At 40.1% G+C, this 16,890-nt stretch overlaps 1 protein-coding gene and 1 long non-coding RNA gene across 10 annotated transcripts in view; both read left to right on the top strand.

The window, feature by feature from the left end:
- dlg1 (MAGUK family member discs large 1) overlaps nucleotides 1–16,890 on the top strand; it is a 281,985-nt gene that overhangs the window by 68,154 nt on the left and 196,941 nt on the right. The gene's annotated exons all lie outside the window — the stretch shown is intronic.
- Nucleotides 4–14,905, top strand: LOC148937215 (uncharacterized). The gene is made up of 3 exons (XR_016138516.1): nucleotides 4–1,528; nucleotides 2,420–2,560; nucleotides 14,140–14,905. It is a non-coding gene; the product is annotated as an uncharacterized LOC148937215 (long non-coding RNA).

The raw sequence follows: 16,890 nt of genomic DNA, 5'->3' as shown, positions 1-16,890 counted from the left end.
GGTGTGCCACGTTAAAAAAAAAAAAAAAAAAAAGGAAAGAAAAGAAAAGAAAACATTAATTAAAAGTTTAATTTCCATCAAAAGATTGAACGATAAAAATCTTTAAATCTGTTCGATATAACATATTTTGGACAGCTATCTTTGTAATGAAACACGTTAAAAATGCAGCAAAAATTTGACTTTTGCTTAAATATAAACTTAGTTTTTCTTTTTTCTCTTTTTTTTTTTTTTGCTTCAAAATAAATTTTTTTTAATGAATCACAAAAGTCGCTCGAAGGGGTTGACGACTGGCGCATGCGCGCGAGAGTTCGAAGTGCTCGCCACCTACGGTTTCATCCCTGAAGATACTTACCCTTACGATGGGATCGATGAATATGGCTCTCCTGCGGTTGGTAACGGTTGGAGAATAAATTTCCCACGTTATCGAACGCTACAATTGCCGACAAACGACCCGTGCAATCTTGATATTCCATATGCATGCGTTACGCACGAGCGCGTATCGATGCGATCAAAAATACAAAAATACAAAATACAAAACAGAAAATTATTCAAACTCGAAAATCCCAATGATCTCCTCCAATGAAGCTATAATCGATTTTTAAAGATAATAAATAGAAATTCGCTTCGTCTTCTACTTAAAAAAGAAAAGACCTGTTAGAATTGGAATTCGATCAATCTTAGTTTTCCAAATCTCTAGATTAGAGCGCAGGATCGCCGTTCGCTCGACCACCCCCGCGAAACGGTCTACCGCACCCTCCGACAGAGGGCAGAGACGATACCGGGTCATCCCGGGATTCCTCGGAAAGCCGCGCGGTCTCGCCACGGTCTGTCACGTGGTAAGATCGAGGTCTGCATTATCCTGTCCTCGTTGACTGGCCGCAACACGTGGACAAAACAGTTTGGCCGCGACTTTGCAGCTCGTCGGCCTGGAGGGTCGGACATGCGACGGCGTTGGCGGACTCGACTCGGGGCGGTTCGATCGCGGTGGTTCCGGTGAACCGTGCGGTACGTTATCCGGTCCCGTCGAAACCGCGTAACCGCGACGGGGGGGATTGACGACGAAAAATCGTCCGTGCGTCGGGGTGGAGGATCTCGAAGAGAGGAGGGTGTTTCCTCGCGCCTCGGACCCGACGTCCTTGGGCAGTCGGGGGGTGTGAAAAACCGAAAGGGCCACTATTGATCGCATTTCGCGGGGGTGCAATGTTTTTCTATCGTCGACCGATCGATAACGGGACCGATATAGGGCAGAATATTTCGCGGTCGCGCAAACCCAGATAATCGCTCGATAATCGGCCGCGGAGTGAAGTGCACATTGTCCGGATCGCCGTTCCGGCATCTTCCGGTGTTTAATCGTACGAGCGATGAGGCCAGTTCGCTGGACCCAGCGAATTTTCTCTCGCGCACACGACCACAACGATAGTCCCGCACACGTATGAATAATTCGGAAATTGGGTTAATTAATTCGCCGTGCGTTATCGCGCCGCCCGCTACCAGATCATTACGTGCTTTTAATTATAGAAAATTACGTGTGAGTCTATGCGATAGCGCCTATTATTTCCATAAATCGCCCCGTTCGTGCGATCGATCTTTGATAAAATTTGCATGTATTTGACAATGATTTCAGATAACCTTACGTTTCACCTACATTTATTTTATACGGCATCGTATTTCAATTCATCTCGCATCTCGCGAGATGTTTCGCCGATATTAAGAATACTACCGAAAAAATACTAACGGATTCTCGTCTTGACTTCGACGACTACGAACTTTGAGGATTATCGTCTGGAAACTTTGAAAGTGAAATTTCACTGCAACATCAAAATTCTTTGCCCTAGATCGCGAGCGAAATTAATCGGGCATGAGCATCGATGTGCATCGCATCTGAATTTATTGCGTCATCTCGAAGAGAAGGATCGTTAAACATAAATTATGCAGACGCGGCGGCACAATGCGAGATAGAATCGTGCAAAAGTTTAATGGACGTACTCGCATTGGAGAACGCGAGTCATTTTCATGAGATTAATTGTCGATCGTGAATTCAAGTCGGGGATCTTTTATCACTCTCGTAAGTGACAATCGTTAAAGAAGGAAAGAGGCGCGCAATCTCCTTTATAATACGTTCGCCCGACAATTGACACGATTTTTGCAGTGCAAAAAAAAGCACGAGGATATCATTAAATATGACGGATGAACGGTCAGACATCTTTTTTGCGTCAAATGAATTTGTTATCTCGCGTTGAAAATTTATTTGTGAGCAATTGGGATGCTTTTCTTGCAATTTTTTTTAATAATTTTCTAGCAAAGTTAGTTGTCGGAGATCAACTCAACTCAACCTCGAGTTTTAATCTCCATAACAAATTTATATATTAGCGACATGTTTGTTACATGAAATTATTAAGCGCATTGATTCTCTTTAAAGGTGTTTAGTCTAGATCGATGAAACTCTCCTCGTACCGGAAGTTACTCCTCGGGAAGTAGCCCGAAACGGTCCCATCCACGAGATTTACAAGCGCTTAAGACCAAGTTTCTACTTAAGACAAGAAACACCGATTATATGAAGGTAACTACAAACTCGTCGCGCGCCAAGAGAGTCGTTTCAACGTTATACATAATTTATGTCTCGCGATAAATTACCATCCCCATCATCCGGCCCAACGCGACGGGTTCGCTATGCGAACAGCGCGATAATATTATTTCATCCCGACAACGATGACACATGAATTTCCCATGACATCATCTTTTATTCTCTTTCCTCCTCTACGCGAGCTTGCTTCTCCTTCTTCTTGCCGAGATTTATTGGGGCTTTTTTACGGAAATCGTCGAATCGAGATCAGATGAAAGAGCATTTTAGACTGATGATTTTGAGAGAGAAAAAAATGTGGGAGGAAGATATTCAATCATTGTTATCTTTGTTTTTTTTTTTTTATGCAAATGTTTTAGCGAAAATGATGAAATTCGTCAGGTATAAACAAAAGCGCAGATGTTGTTTAAATTTAAACTGAAATTGCGGATTTCCATTAAAATCTCTCGCAAGAAATGGGATATGGACTTAGGAAAGGAATTGAACGAGGGAAGATTAGGGTAGATGAGGGTCGGACACACTGGAATACGCTTCTCTTTTCTTCTCGACGTATGATACCGTCGGGATAGTCGCCCTCCACGTGACCTAGAACGACCTAGATACCTCCAGGTTGCCCATTTTCCTTCTCGGTCAGCGAAACATTTTGACGATAAAAGTCACTTTTCTCGTGCCGTGAGACCTGATTTTCGAGTCTGCACAGCGACGGAGGATATTCGATAAAGTCATAAAAACAAAAGAAGAAGAAAAAGACCACTTTAGAAAAAACTTAGAGATATAGCTGTGCTTTAATGCATTAAAAAGTTGCGACATTTATTCAATATATCATTTCTTCCGGTCGCGAGAAACATTGAACACAAAAATGGCGAACAAAAATTACTGAAAAATATTTGCCGACTATTAAAGAAAATTGTTTTTATTTTCAGAATGTTAATAATGAATTAATGAATTATCGTCGGTTTATATCGTGGAAGAATCAAACATATTCGTGTTAATATGTATTTTGCTGATTAATGATATTTGATAACAAATTCATCAGACGTGACACTATTAATTCATCACGAAATTATCTCCCTATTCGATTCGAGCACTCGATACAATTATTACATGGAGTAATAATAAACCAATAATTTTCATTTATAAATTATACATTTGATACGCGACAGAATATTGTAGAAATAAAAATTTTTCCTCTCGCGAAATTACGTGAAAAATCCAGTTTTAATTTTTCCCTTTTGATTTAAGTTTTATGTAAAAATACATTGTCGGACACGTTCGATTTTTAGGCGGCTACGTGCATTGTATAATCGCGAAACTAACCCATTAATGTGCACGCGATGCGTGTCATCCGGCGAGGAAATCGCTGGAATTGGAGTGTAACGAACCTTTTGCATGTACACCGCTTACCATGTTGGGCTCCATTTGACATTTACTTTAAATCCTCGGAAACGATGGCGAGCGCGCAGCCAGCAAAATATCGCGAATATATATTTAAATAATTATTTAATAGTCGCGCGAGCTTATTATTTTTTTTTTTTTTTTTTTTTGTTATCGTGCGTTGCCGTAATCCGCGCGCGTGCATGCAAAGTTTATAATTTTGTTGGCGATCTCGCCTTGACATTTAACCTTATCGATCGCATTATACTCTCGGTTAAATGTTAATCGAAATCTTGGATTTTGCATTATTTATCGAGCCGCGAGAGCTCGAAATCGCTTGATTGGTAGGTGGAAGCAATTAAAATTTCTTTGCATGCCCGCGACGCGCGTGGAAAATCGGGGGGGAAACTCGCGCGTGAAAACTCCGTGAGGGTGAAGCTAAATTGCGGGCTGACTGGCAAATTGCAAATTAGCTTAGGATCGTTCGGCGAATCCGTGACTCCGGCAAGATAAACCGCGCGACAAAATGTAATCACGACATTCGTGAGCGTCGCGTGCATTTGATCGCGACGTGTTGCGCGTTCGACTTAATGCGTCACGTGTTTCGTTTCAACCTGCAATTTAATAACGCTTAATCCCTCACGATCACGCGGATCAAGCCGGTTGTCGTTACTTCACGTGAGATAAACGCATCCGAGTCAATTACATTATCTACAAATGGGAGTCTTTCGCAAGATTCTCCTTAAACACGACGGCGATTTAAACGCAATCGCACGTACGGGTAACGTCGGACATTTTTAATGTCGGGCAAAAGAAACCGAACGGAAAGGGTAACGTGTAACATGCCAGTTTCAATGGAATCAATGCGCATGCATATTCGCAGGGGGGGAAAAAAAAATTAGGTTACCGCAGGATCGTATTGTGGAGTAAAAAGTGGGCGACTTTCCGTTCTGAATATATTTAGCAGAGCGTTCTCGTGATAAGGGCGAATCAATCGAGGGACACTTTGTGACACTCGTGACACTTGGTTCAGACGCGACGTACGTAACGGAAAAACGGGAATTTCGTTGGCCGATATCGCGACACGAAATCGGGAACTATCGCGACTCCGTAACTTGCGAATAACTCTGACGTCTGACTCGCGTCCGACTTTTCCCCGTCTCCATCCTTTCTCATGATCTAGATTTTTTTTTTCTCTGCGGAATGTCTTCGTGCCTTTTACGTATCTTGCTAAATAGGACGATAAATTGCAATCTTTGTAGCATCAACGTTTTAAAATAATTTTCTTATTTTGTGCGTTTGTAGCTCGAATCCTTCTTTCATAGTTGAAATTATTCAAAATTTGTGAGATAATCGTAAATATATACCTGTAAAAAAACGTGAAACGTGAAGATGGAAATTTTCGATATCGCGACACTAAAACGGAAATTTACGACGCGTTTTGCTACAAGTACTCTGATTATTTCAAATATTATGTTACTTGAAATCAGAGGGAAATCATTCTTGGAAGTCTGAAATATTTAGAATTCCCGAAAGCTTTGGATATCTATAGAGGGAAAATCTTTCCATAAAAGTATTTGAATATCCGAAACGTTCAAAATTCCTATAAAAATAAGATTATTGTTTATATCCGTGTATAAAATAAATTGAAATACATAAAATATTATGAAGAATAAAATATAATTGTAATACGCTCTGAGACTTATGCGCTTAAACGAAATAATAAAATTTCTATTTTTTTATACGAAAAAAAAGTATGTTGATATATGGAACTGTAGAAAGAGAGTTAAATTATTTATATATATTAAAATACCCTGAATTATATGAATGTTAAACGTCATTTATTATATATTATATACAATACTCGTTCCTTTTTCCTGAAATTTCATCGTATTCACATATATTTCAAATCCAAATAATAATTGGCAGCTTGTTTTATGTTACAAGAGCACAATTGACAATTGTGCCTTCGTGAAACTGCCATTTTTCTTTTCATCCACCGTAAACGTTTTATGAGATTGCGCGAGCAATGCTCTTCCGCTCCGCATAACGAAACGAAAGAGTAAACGTGTACGATGAAAGTTACATCTCGTTGAACGGTTTATGGTCAACATGAAAAGATCTCCATTTAGTAATAATGACGATCCGCGCGTGCGCGCGACCGATGTTTCCATTGAGAATGACTTGTTTTATATATATATATATATATATATATATATATATATATATATATATATGAAAAATATCACATAAAGCGGCGCATTCTGGCAACCGATTGTCAAATGGCACGCAACACAATGGCTGCATTGTTCGCACCACCTGTCCGCACGATGGTTGCTTTTAATTAAAAGCTTCCGCAATGATTTCCCTCTTTCTCCCCCATTTCTTTCCTCGTTTTTATTTATTCTCTCTCTCTCTCTTTTTATTCTCTTTTTGTTTGGTTTTATACCGAGAGTGCTCTTGAAAGCCACCATAGCCGGCAGACGCGATATCGATTCGAAACGACCGTAAGCGCCGAATTGCGCCCACGACCCCGTATTTTTCAGCGTAAACATTCCTAGACGTTTGTCGAAAATCGCTCGTAATTCGATTATCATCCGCCGGAAACATGATGAAATCCCGGCCCGTTGTCTCGCAGACGACGACATGCGCCACGCAAAATCTCGGCACGAACTCATAAGATTGTCCGCGGCGGACGAACTTTTCGTCAATGTGACAATTGTCAAAATCTCCACCACTCGGACGTTCGAGAAGGTAAAGACGATAGATGTTTTACAAAACACGATAAACATCAAACATGTGATTCTTGTCATTCCATGAATTTGAAAATGCACATCTGGATTCGAGCTTAGTGAGACTTGGCAGCTCTGCACAAAGTTCCCCAAGGTATAGGGGATGAAATCTCTCTCCCCCGGTGTAACGACGGGTTTTAGGCGGGTTGGACTCCTTCGCGAGAGAAATAACAATTTGCGACGAGACGAATCACCGTCGGCAGCGAGCGACGGCGGCGTTTGCTGCTGATAACAATACACTCAACGTCAACGTCCGAAATTCTCGGTCGGGGGGACCCGTCGGGGCGAAATCCTCGAAAAGATTCCGGCGGGATTCTCTCGGGAGAGTGGACGCGGCCTCTCGGGGATGGATGCAGTTTTCGCGAGGTGGCGGTGCGGTTCGCCCCGCCAGTCGCCATGCAGTAGGTCGCGACACAGCGTACGTATGTGCTTTACGTACGTGAAATGCGGAACACGGGTACACGGGGTTGGACAGGTACATAGACCGCGACAGACGTGAAAGAGAGAGAGAGAGAGAGAGAGGGAGAAAGAGAGAGAGAGAGAGAGAGGGAACGAGAGAGAGAGAGAGAATGAGGACCACCCACACACTTACAAAGCCGGCGGTGTGCCCGCTAGTGTTCCAAGTGCGCTCAGTGACGTAGGTCAGTGCTCGCGACTACGACCCGCAAGCTCCGACCGGCCAGATTAAAGCTCGCGTGGGAGGCGGAAAGGCGCAGGGAGCGCGCTACGTTACACGATTCATACATGCAGCATCCGGTCATGCAGAGGCGCGTACGTAAGATGCTCTCGCGCGAGAGCCCGGCCGTTTATTACGAGGTATTTAAAGAGTGTATCGCCTAAGCTGTCACGTGTGTAGCCGTGCTTGCCGTTGCGAGTGCACAATATTGTATCGTTCGCGCGTCGCTCGGAACGAGGTTTCAGCCACGAGGAGAACCCTCCCTCTCCACCCACCCCCTCCCTCGGTAATTACCCCACGTCTCTCGCACGCTTCTCTCTCTCTCTCTCTCTCTCTGCGATTCCGATCGCGATGAAATGCTTTGAATTTTGTTTTCGAGAGTCCGAAACGTGCGTGTGTCGATGAAATTTTATTCAGCTCCTCTTCTTTCTACTCCTCGTGCTATTAACAAGATTACATTTATGATTCTTGAAACTTGAAACGTTTGTTTTCTTGAAAATCAATGAACGATGTTGTTCGATCAATCTATCGACATTATTCGTTAGAGAGTAAAGCTTGAAATTTACCGATAAAGAAATATATTGAAAATTCATATCCCGCGTTGAAAAATTTCAATGAGTTAGCGAATATAAATTTATTTTGACCGAGCCATTTTACTGAAATAGCTGAATTTGGAAAGAGTTTTGCACTCCCAGTCGTAAAGCTATTCTCGCACACGTCGCTGTTACGATCTCATTATCAGACTAATGTGCACTGCAATGTTGACTGCCGCTCGCTTGTTTATCATTGCATATATCCTCCCCTTCGGTTTTGATTACCGTCAAAATATTTAACCGATCGATCCCTCGTCGTCAGGTCACCGATAGTACTGTCGCGTAAAATCCAGCCAGCCTGCGTCTATGCGACAAATTCAAAAACACACGTGTCGAGACTACGTAATGGTCCATTGTGTCGGTCAAGTGATGCAGGTCAGCGTTTGCGGCGACCGACGGTGCACTTAAGAAAGAAAGAAAGAAAGAAAGACAAGTTTTTCTCAAGTTTCACGTCGTGAATGCAAACGCTCGGATCGATCTGTGCCAGCCAATTCGAGCAATTGGTAAATTCGGTAAAATTAATCGCAACGCGAGACTTGACGTTCGGCGAAGAGTCTTTCGAAAGACGTTAATTTCGCAGCGAGGTACGAGTCGATTCTAAGTAGAGTGAAACGCACTCTTTTCTCCCCCCCCCCCTCCTCCCTCTCTCTTCCCGTCCCCTCCGGCTCGTGTACTTCAATTTAGCTAATGCAACTCCAAAGCGAAACATTTATTCACTTCAGCTTCGCTTTATCCGTTTTTGTGTTTCCCCCGGACGGGCGGCGTCACCTTACCGGGGGCCAATGGAATAAATTTCTATTTATTCGCGGTATCTATTTGTTCGGACAAAATCGAGGTTGCTACGGAATTCAATTAAAGCAAAACGTAATTCGCCAAATCTATTCACGCGCGCAATACAGAGCAGCGGGGCATTGCGCAACTCTCCAACGGGGTTCGCGTAAATAAACAGATGATGTGTGTGTGTGTGTGTGTGTGTGTGTGTGTGTGTGTGTGTGTGTGTGTGTGTGTGTGTGTGTGTGTGTGTGTACATTAGCTGATAATAAACTTGGAGATAACGATGTTAATCCGCATTTAACAACGCTCCGCCATCGCGTTTCACATTGCGTCGCGATTTATCCAACAACAAGCACGTGGCACTTATTATTGGCATGCTCGCTTATTCACGGAAAGCTCGATTTCCTGCGGGATTTCCGCGCAGGTGTTTCGCGATTGTAAAAATCGCAAATTGTATTCTTCCTACACGACACGCATACGCACGTGCTGCACGCACGTGCGCGACGGATGTGCCGTGTCGCACGGGCATGAATACGCATTTAAAACTCGCATTAGAGACGAGGCGTCGTCGAAGCGCATTCGTACCCGGAATGAATGAATAGCACGGCGATAAATGGGCCCTCATTAAGAAACCTGAAGGTTGAGAGTCGGTGAATCTCCCTCGAGAACAGTTGGTGCTCGGGCAACATGTGGGACCAACGGATGAAGATTAGATACGTCGCGTTGATTACGCGTAATCACGATGAATTGATAAAACTACCACCACCGACGCTGTCTCCCCCCCCCCTCTTCTGTTCTTTCGAGATAAGATACAACTCACTTTAGATGATTTGTGATACAATTCGCGATGAAGTTGCATCTATAACTTTGTACGTACGTTTGACTGTAATCAACACTTTCAAAATATTTAAAGAGTCACGCGTACATAAGATACGTATCAAATATTTCAAATTGTAGGATTTGTAAAATAACAAGTACGTTATCTTTTGAATTTTACGAATTTGTTTCGAAACTTTGAGTACTATAATTGTTTAAAGTAAAACTCGACGTACATTTTTATTTTACAAAATTAGATATGTATATAGAGGAGAAGGTGATATTATGGACCATTATAATATCTCTATTGTTAGGTAAGAAATTCTAGTAATTATTCATAGAATCATTTGTTTAATAGTTTATTATGCAAGGGAGCTATGCCAGTATACAATAGTATTTGTTATAAGGCATTTTACTTTTGAACATTTCAAAATTTTTCCAAGATACATTTTAGCATTCAATTACACATATTTTTTCATTCTTTTTAAATTTGAATGTATCATCACATAAATACATATATATATATATATATATATATATATATATATATTTAAATATTTTTGTTATTTAACATTTATTCGACTATGCATATTTCTAGTTATTTAAAAAAGGTAGCAAAGTTAATTAGTGTAGCATTTTGTTAATAAGGACCTTTAAACGTGCTGACAATATGACCTTTGAGATTTTTATATTGAAGTAATTCTTCGATAATTATTTGAGTTTAATTAAAAAATTTAATCTAAAAATTTGTTTTGTAAAAACTGTCATTTTCTGTAGTCTGTGATCTGTCTTCTAATTGAAATAAGTCATCTGCCTCTTAAAATTTTGCCTATTTTAAAATTTTGCGGCAGTTTTTTCCAACAGTTTACTTTAAACGAAACTTAATAACAAAATACTGTGCCTTATTTTAAGCAAAATCAATTTTTTTTAATTTACTTTTGTGGTGGCCCATATTACCATCTCTGTTTCTCTTTGATCTATTGTGCGGTGTATTTTTATAAATAACATTTTATAAATAACATTCGACAACGTGACAATGTAACAAATATTTCACAATTTTGAGTCTGGAGCTTATCCAACAACGCTCTGATGAATATAAATATTTCACTTTTCAATGTAAAGTATCGATTATTAATTATGTTATTATTACAAAATGTAAATCGATGACCCTAATCTTCTCGTCTACGTATTTATGATTTAATATTTATAAAAGCATTTTGACGGGCGTATCATTTCATCTAGATAAATTTTCTCTCCGTATTTGGAATCGAACTAAAAAAAGAGAACGAGATACGAAGTAGACTATTTAAGGAAATACGGATGACGAGGCAACGCAAATTTAGCATACGGCTGTGTGCCTGCAAGGCTGTGCGCGCGGCATCCGTCGAGAACATTTGATTGAATAATTCAAATCGTTTATCGATCCCGTGGTGGGAAACGATCGTCCTTATAACTCTTCCTAGAGAAACTCCTAAGGTAGTAGTGGAAAAGGCACCCGCGCGTACTTGCACGCCAGAGTTCCAGGCTCGAAACTACTCCGGGGAAATCTCGCTCTCGAGAGTAAAGTCGTAAAGTCCGCAACTTTGTAAACACACCGACGATCTTCTTGCGATCGTGAGTTTTTCAATCGGAAACTTTCGGATCGCGTCCGAGTTTGCGTGTGCGTGTCGACCGACTTTCACAACTTGGCCGGAGCGGGCCGCAGATTTGCGATTTTTCCGCGTGAAAATGTTCACTTATCGACTCGGGGATAATGACACGCTATAGACGATCTTGGTATTTAGCGTTTTTTGCGAGTGCTCGCATTATTCGTTGATTACGTGACTCGTGAAGTTGTCGCTCAACCTCGTTGTCGACAATTGAATTTTTCTAGTGAAAAATTGATCAATAATTACGTGTGGGAAAAGAGAGGAAGAAAGAGAGAACGGGGAACACATTACTTCTTACGATAATAATTTTAGTTTATATCGAATTATTTTTGAAACGGGCTTAGCCACTTCCAATTTGGAAGCATAGGAATGGGATGGGTGAGTAGGGTCAATAGGTCAATCTATATGCCGAAGCTACTGAATTAGATAGATAGCCAAGATAGATTCAGAGCTATTGGAACTTTGAAGAGACAAATATTTCTCTTGAAAAAGGAAGATCAAAAGGACTCGTGATATATCTAATGAATATTCTAAAAACGTCAAGCATTTTAATGAACATAACACGCTCGTTAGCTCCGTCTTAAACATCTTATTTCTCCTTTGAGTTGCGCGCAATTTATCATAAAAGCGGATCATTTACTATGCGCACAATGACCGTCTTTTATACGACTTCAAAGTACAAAATGCACGATAATTAAAGTAAACCACCGGAAAGTTTTTCACGCTACAAAGTTTTTGTTGCACTTGCCGTGTATAATTACAAGTACAACGGGGAAACTTTGTAATCATCTTAAGGTCTTTGTTACGACCGTTTCTCATTATACAGACAAATATTTATTTATGCCCGATAAATACATCTCCATATATACTTTTCAACTAATATATATGCCGAAAAATATTGCGCATCGTAAATTCTTGTGAAGCGATTGGAAAGAGAAAGAGAAATGAGAAAATAAATAAATTCGAGTTAAATTGCACTAAGAAAATAGGCAATAGGGCTTCATTCGTTTATCGCGACACTGTTCGATTATCTGTTATGCAGACAGGTCAAGTCCATATTCATGTTCATGTCTATATTCCAAGTCCATGTTCATGTACTTGTGTATATATATATATATATATATATATAGAGAGAGAGAGAGAGAGAGAGAGAGAGAGACTGGTATTGATTTCGCGTTACACTTATCGTATCCGGAGTCGCGATAATGACCGATAACAAATGTCGAAGCGAGGTTTCAAACACACGGTGACCTAACTGCGCGAGTTATCGAAACAACTTCTTGCTCGCTGCTCGCTGTCGTCATCCCGTTATTTCGCTTCGCAGCAGTAACGAACTGACGCTAATCCGATGCGTTAATTAGCGTGCCACGACGCGAAAAACGCGGCGGAAAACGCGTGACGGGGATTTTTTTTTTTTTTTTTTCTATTCGCCTAATTCGCAAATGGTATGCGCCGCACCGTTTTAACACGTTAATTTTAATAATGTTTGTCCAACGAGTTGCGCCGACAAATTGTCGAAACAATAGTTCACCGATAGGCATTAACGTCAATCAGTTGTTTATTTTTTGACGAGAAAAAAAACGGGGAAACGACCCAAAGCGGGAGGCACACGGATACTTTTCTATTAGTGGAATTCGCATGGAACTATTCCAATATCCATTCGCCAAACGTCGAAAGTTACGTCGCGTTTACAGTCGAGAGTAATTAAAACAACCGCGTCGATTAGTCGTCCGTCTGCGGCGGACAGGCGCGATCCATTCGCGTTTAGAGGAGGCATCGATTAGTTTCGCGCGCGCGTATAGAGGAAGCTCGCAATAAATTCGCAATAAATTCGCAAGTTGGTCTATGGGCGTTTACACGAGCGATACAAGAGGTTGGCAAGAGATAGAAAATCATCGTCTATAGGTCGTCCAACACAAGTCTAGTATTTACATTTCAAACTGCATACTTTCTCTTCTCAGTTTGTTTTTCGCGTATCGAAGGAGGGAAAAGGAAAGTTGCGGAGTCTTTAAAACCGTCCGATAAATATTTTTTTTTATTATGGAAAATATTTATTTATCCAACTTTAATTACCTTTTGTCCTAAGTAAATTTGAATACGAGTCTAGAATTATAATGGGCCTCCCGTTTTCGTCGAATATCTTCACACTGTTTCGTAGCGAGAATATTTATTGTACCTTGAGAGAGAAGTGGAAGAAGGAAAATTGGAGTATTCAGTTTTAAAAACCCCCCTGAAATATTTTTTTTTATCGTGGAAATTGTGGGATTTGTGGATTGTGGAAACTGTGGATTTATTTATTCCAACTTTAATTATCCTTTTATCCTTGAATTTGAATACGAGTCCAGAATTATAATGGATCTCCCGTCGGAATACGTTTATTATATTGTTTCAGTTAATATTTATTTTGTACATTGAGAGGGAATGTACAAATGTGAATAAAAGTTATGTCACGTAGAACAACAAGTAGCTAAGTTAACAAAAGTGAGTGCTGAGCGAAGCGAAGTCGGCGAGTCTGATGGCTATCGTTGCAGTTGTCGGTAACTCAATTGCATTTCCGTCGTACCAAATGCCTTGAAGAACGCATCGTGTCGTTCTTTCTTTCTATCGGTTCACAGAATTTCGATTATGTCGCGTTGCCCAATAATACGATGCACGATATGCGATTGAATCGCCTTCGTTTTGGAATTAGCTTCTTCAGACTTTAAAATCTCAAGTTTATATCACTTACCTAACGTCTCGTGACGTTCTGTAGAAAAAAAAATTAATTTATTATTTCTTTAATCAAGTAGAAATTAAATTACTTATTTAATTGAATAAGAATTGATCACTTAGAGAAGTTTGCATAATTTTCACGCACGCAATCTAACGGTAAACGACTTTAAAGGAACGGTAACAATAAGGTAACAATAAAGGTAACAATTGAATTACTGGTTACGAAATCATACTAATGAATTGCGCTGCAATTTGCAAAGAAACGAGAAACAATTGTTATGTAACAAATTACTACGGCATGTATAAACTGCTAACTGGAACAACTCAGAAAACAGGCGATCAATTAACGGCAATACTCGAAAGAGAAACTCACGCGTAACGCGAGCGAAATCCAAATGGTGATGTTGAAAAATGATATTGCAAAGCAACGAAAGAATAATAGGACGAAAACGATTATTGTTCGAGCGACGAAGGTAAATATAATATTTTATTCCACGCTTGAAAAATATATTCGATTTGTCAGATAATAGGGCCAATGTGTGTGAGATTGAAACCAAAGTTTTACATTTTTATTATTTTGAAAGTACACAAACGCATTTTGCAACCCTCCGTTCGATTTGCATTTCCATTCGAAAGGTATTGCAGTTTCACATTTTCAACTGCCTGTGAATTCCTTCTATACCGACTTCTACACTTTGGTGGCCATTGTTGCTCTCAGATGTCGTTCTCCGTTTCATTGCAAGCTGCATCGAAAGCTCCCCGCAGAAATGACTGATCCAACAGTCACCACTTAGGCTTATCAATATTACTTGAAAGCTACGGATTCAAAGCTCAATATAATTATGGATAAATACATTTAGTTGCCCATTACGTACACTCACACGAATATTTTTGTAAATGATAATACAACAATTGAGAAAGATCAAAGAAAAATACAATTTATTTTAAAAAGTATATAAATGAAGAAAGACAAATAAAAAATAAAAACAAGATTCATTGTCATATGACAATTGTATTAACGTGTTGTTCTAAACACGTTATTGCAATAAATATCATCAGCCTCAGTAGTCGAAAGGATAAGACACCTGTCCGATAAGCAGGGGATCCAAGCTTTCTCGATTTCTGGCTGATATTTTTCACAAAAATGATAATTACGAATTTTCATGACTGGTTCATGGTCGGGTCCCGCCGTGACGCACCCCCGCCTTCTCCCTTCTTATTTGGGTTGGTATAAAAAATAATTTTGACGATTCAGTGATGACAGGGTGGGTGAATCGGATCAAGTTGAACGGTTCGCAGTGAGACAATCGCAGTGCCGATGATCGTGTGAAATCGCGAAAAGAACGTTCTCGAAAATATGCCCCCGACCACGCCGACAGATCCAGCCATGTGCTCGCTCTGTCCGCGTTCGAAGAAAGCCCATCATCCGAAAAAGCTCGTGCGCTTCGACTCCATCGTCGACACGTTCTCCATCTCAGACTCCAACGCGGCGACCAATGAGAGGGTAAGCTCAACAATATTTTATCTCAATTTACTCTTGAGACGTCCAACTGGATGTACATAATCCTGATCTAATTTGACATTGGAATGAGTAAAAAAATTGGAATATTTTGTATAATATCGTTGTATAGAAAAATCTTTGAATGTAATTAATCGTTCGACTGTTTAATCGCGATGTGTTAATTTAAATATTCAAATTTGAATTTGAAATATTCTCTTTTTGGGGAATTTCAAAGCGATATTTAATACATTGGTAATTTGAACACGTTTTGCGTTGCTGCTACTGCTGCTCTAAGATAGCGATTCTGCCGCTGGTGCTACGTGAAGATATAAGGAAAATAAATGGAGGTCTTCCAAATTTCTCCTCATATATTATAAAATTTCCGCGACACAGTTATCGACGTTTACTCATAGTTGATGACGTGTAAATGCTAATGATGGCGCGATAACAAATCGACCGTCGCATTAAGCTGCGTCTACTCGCCCTGGATTCGCAACATTGACATAACTAATTTTTAATTAACATTTTTACAACGGGCACCTTGCGATTCTGCAAAGAATCTACCTTCCGGGAATTTTGTACCCGACGTGACGACACGTTTGTGGCATTTTAGTTTATTGTAAAATAATTTTTAAATTTTTTTAAATCAATCTTGAACTCGTCTCTGTTTTACACGTCGCTATTTGTCGCCTCCATACTTTTTGCCAAATAATTAATGATATTCCCTCGATTTTTTTATATTCCTCGGCGCGAAGATAAACGAGGAAAAAAATGGCTTCCGTTATTTTCACGCAGAGACACGGATCACTCGGCCGTTCGATCACGCGTATGTGCACACAGAAGTCGGCCCTTATCGTCCGCGCTCACACTTTCGAGAAGTCGCAAGGTTGCAAGAACGTATCGACGAGTGCGCTTCCCTTCCGCTATCTTTACGACTTTTCTATCGGCAACACGACACGGAATGCGGAGCACGTTATGTATACGCCCGGAGCGTAAATGACGAGTCTGCTCGACCTCGACCAAAAAAAGTTCCCTCGGAAGAAACGAGGGTGATATGATATCTACGACACGTCTTGCCAACCCTTTTCAGTAGAAAACTTTAGGACGTCTTAACTTTGGCTCTTAACGTTTGTTTTATGATCGTTTATTAACGATTAACGAATATTATTTTGCTCGTATCGTGTACACAGCTCGTTAACTCCTGTATTTGGAAACTTTGAAATTTTTTTATTCAGTGGAAATGTTGCACAGATAATTTTGTATGTATTTATGGAATTTATTTTATGCGCTGAAAATTTACGATCGAGAAGAATTATTTATTGCGAAGGAAATTTTTATTTATTTTTAAATGTGTAATTATAAATAGTGTCGGAAAGTGTAAGATTAAAAAAAAAATATACATCAGGGGAATCTACATAATAT

This window comes from Pogonomyrmex barbatus, unplaced genomic scaffold (genome assembly GCF_055798465.1).
Source record: "Pogonomyrmex barbatus isolate J1 unplaced genomic scaffold, ASM5579846v1 scaffold15, whole genome shotgun sequence".
In the NCBI taxonomy this organism is placed as follows: domain Eukaryota; kingdom Metazoa; phylum Arthropoda; class Insecta; order Hymenoptera; family Formicidae; genus Pogonomyrmex; species Pogonomyrmex barbatus.
The sequence above is the reverse complement of the archived record's forward strand: the minus strand, read 5'-3'. Positions and strand labels throughout refer to the sequence as shown.